The following is a 4,125-nucleotide window of genomic DNA, read 5'->3' as shown; positions in this document are numbered from 1 at the left end:
TGGGGAAAACGTAGAAGCAATAAACCATGAGAATGACGATATCTGGCAAAAAATAACCATAAGAATGATAAAAAGAAAAAGTAATCATAAGGGGACAAGGTCAGATCAAGATTAATGAAACTATTGAAATTTAAAAAGAAATTACTAATAATATTGGATTGGCCAAGCGTGATTCACTTTTCTTTTAGTAAAATCAAACCATAAGTTATGAAAGAGTTAGAATACTGTAGACGGGAAATTTACCTTGGAAGATCTGTACATATAACAACTCAGCTATATATAAAATGTCTTTATGATATTAAGAAAACTTTCCCGATTTCTGGTCAAAAAAAAAAAAAAACAAGAAGAAAACTTTCCCAATTAATAGGGTTTTGCAAAATGATTATCATTTTTTTGTCAAGGAAATGATTATCATTAGGGTTAATATAATTTTATCCCTCAAATTTACTTTTATTTTAGTTTTGATCTCTCAAATTTTAAATCATAAATTTCAGTCCCTTATGTTTCTTTTTACTTAAAACATTGGTCTCTATTCAATAAAAATCTAGACCGCATTGCTTCTTGAAAGACTATGTAAATATGTTGAGGAATTTGGATGGAAACCAAACCATGGTTTCAAAAATGCTTTTACGGTTTAAAATGTAAATATGTGGAGAAATTTGTTTCGTTTTGCGGAAAAGTACTTCTAAGAAGTACTTTTTAGATTGCTAAACACCCCCTAATCATAAGTTTTAAATCTTATGATTTAAAACTTGAAGGACTAAAACCAAACTTAAGAAATAAAAAATTATATTGACCTTTATCATTAAGGGAACCTTCTCATCCACAAATAATCTAATTTTCTTCATTAAACATTGATTGAATTAGATTTAAACAAAATTTCTAATTTTCATCCAATAATATCAACCAATCATGTACAATTTTTCAAAGTGACTTTTTTACTTTACTTTCTCGAATTCTCATATCAACAAAACAAAATTTGAGAAAAGAAACAAAGAACATAAAACATCATTTCTAGCCAACATAAAATAGGATGAACCCCTTAATTAACGGGGAATTGAATACTTCTTAAAAGATGGAGATTTGCTTTGCGTGATTTAACTATAAAAATGGGAGAATTACAATGAGATTCTAAATAAAAAAATAATTACCAATAATCTCTATGATAAGTGAGTAGTTGTCATTTACTACAATGAAACTTATTTGGCAAGCTATTTTGTTGTTATTGAGACCTTTTAGTAATTATATTCCTTGCCTAGAACTTCATACCAATTCTCCCTCTAAAAATTGATGTGACTTCCTCATTGAAAAATTAATATGTAAATGGTCCCAGAGATCACTCTTCCATTAATTTGTTATGACTTATAAGAATTCTTTTTCAAACTTAAATATTTATCCTCTTTAAAAAATGTTGATTTAATTCATTTTTTAAAAAAATCTCAATTAAATCCAACTGAAATACTAAAATCTAAATTTAAGTCTATACTTTTAAAAAAATCCTAATTACACCAAGATACCTAATTAATGAATTGTGAATGTTGTTAAAAGATTAAAATGCCCATAGGTAGAAAATTGAAGATAGGTATTAACTAGATTTGATTAGGATTTTTCCTTTATCTTATTTCAATTTTTTAATATATCTTTCGTTAACTTAAATACATATATCTATATTTTTTGTAACTAAAAATTTAGTTCAATTATTTATGGTTAAAGATAAAAATTAAATTTAAAGTCTTGGATAACTTGAGGAAAATACTTAGGTCAACTTCCTTATTTTATTTAAATTTTATAAATACTTTTATATTCTTGAGATTATATAATTCTTTATTATAATGAAAAGCTATCCCAGATTTTTATATTTAATTTGAATTTTTAATTATAAAATATTTTGAATCAAATTTTTAGTCACAAAAAAAAAATATTTAAGTTAATAATGAATATATTAAAAAAATTAAAGTATGGTAAAAGGAAAACTCCCAGTTAAATCGATAGCTGAAAAATTAAATGGGCATTTGGTGTTTTGACAATATTGATAAATTCCTAGTTAGATCTCTTGCTCTTATTAGAAATTTTTTAAAAATGTAAACTTAAATTTGAATTTTGGTATTTTCGTTAGATTTTCATTGGATTCTCCCTTTTCTTTTTTTGTTAGAGAAAGCACGAACTTTGTTAGGTTCCGTTGACGTAATTCTATTTCTGACAAATAAACATTCACATTAAACACGCCTTTTTTTGTTGTTTGCATCTTTCATGGATATTATGATATATGATGAATGATAAATTTCAAGTTCATCACGCCTCTTTCAAGGATGATTCAGGTATCAAATTAAAATAATATCTATCACTATCACTGACATAGAATACCTACAAAGACTCACAAAAGTATGGTTGTTATATTGCAGTTGTACATACAGTGTTTTTATCAAATTAATTAAAATTAATTGATACCGCAAGTAAATCATTTGTTTCATGACTTTTGTAGTAGTAAGGAAAGTTTTATAATTTTTAAATTACTTGTGGAACTCCCGCTTAACTGATCTTAGTAGCTCCTTAATTTAGACTTATTCTCGAATTTCTAGGCACTTTCAATATGCAAGATTATTGGGGTGGAGGAAAATGTAAGTGACAAGAGATTCACAAACCATTTTTGTTTTAAATGCTAATTCAGAATAGATTGGGTATTAGTTACACCCCTTTTAATTGTTATTGAATTCCTCGTATAATCTGATGATCAAGTCAATTTTATGATTGCAAGTTCATTTCATTCGAACCAAATCAGAATAAGATAATATACAAATACTGCAATTTATAAAGGATAATAGGATCAGATGGAGTATTGAACTGCCAGATATGAATGTTCCTATTGTTGCTGTGAATTGCACTAACCACAATTTTAATATTCATAACAACAAAATCACTATAAAATATTACCTCCAATCCTTAATATAAGAGATGTTTGGAGATTGAATTTGATCCAAAATATAAGACATTAATGCATTTTTTCTCCTATCTTTCCTCAAAATATACCTATTGATTGTTAAGGGTTCCCAGCCAGAGATAATTTTAACCATCCAATGCACATTATTGAAGATGAAAATTTAGGAAGATCAAAACACGTTTGTGACAAATGTGACAAACAATAAACTCAGCTAATTTTTTAAATATCTTCAAATAAATGCTCTGAATGAAGCAATGGGTCTCCAGATTTTAAGCTCTGAAGCAGTGCGGACGATGCTTAGGTAGCTGGGTGCAGCTTAGTTTTGTTCTCTGTGCTTTCTTTTCAAGTGTATCCAAAAAAAAAACATGTAATTGATTTTTAATGTTCTAAGCAATGCATTCACTTAAGTAATAACTGATACAGTAATTATTAATACAAATTTGGATGAAAACTTCAGAAAATTTCCAAAGGACCAAATTTATTTGTGGTCGTCGATCAGTAATCGTAACATTATCCTATCCATTATTAAATGTTATTTAATACTAGTCCTTATCAAATGCCCTCATTCCAAACTATTTGCGTATACCATTTGTATGAGCTTTTGGAGATATTCCCTCTGGTTCAAAATATAAGATAAATTTTATCCATTTATGTATAGTTAAAATTAGTTTAAAACAATAAATATGTAAGGTATACATTTTTTTTTCTAAATATGCCCTTATTAATGAAAAGAATGAGTAAAAAAAGTAATAAATGAATCAAAGAGAAAAGAGAATACATGAAGGACAAAATTGAAAAGAGCTCATCAAATGTTTAGATAAAAGTGAATGTTATTTTATATTAAAAAAAATAAATCCCTCCAATAAAGTTTATCTTATATTTTGAACGGGAGGGAGTAATAATTGAGAACTACAGAAATTTCCATGATCCTGCTTCCCCCCCCCCCCAATTTATCGCACAGAAAACACTTTTTAATGGGTTCAATCAACAGTTGTCTATATCATTAAACTGGCTACGTCAATTTATTTTATTTATAAAAGCTTGCTAAAAATAATTAATTATTTTAGCGTTATTCTTATGTTTTATACCAAGTTTTCAGTGTTGTTGTCAATCGTATAATCATCGATTTCAAACGGAAGAATGTTAATTTATAACCACACACACACACAGAGAGAAAAGAGTACGAT

This window comes from Neltuma alba, unplaced genomic scaffold, assembly GCF_004799145.2.
Source record: "Neltuma alba isolate B1F8T4 unplaced genomic scaffold, ASM479914v2 tig00006675_pilon, whole genome shotgun sequence".
Taxonomy (NCBI): Eukaryota; Viridiplantae; Streptophyta; class Magnoliopsida; order Fabales; family Fabaceae; genus Neltuma; species Neltuma alba.
This window is presented reverse-complemented; position numbering follows the sequence as displayed.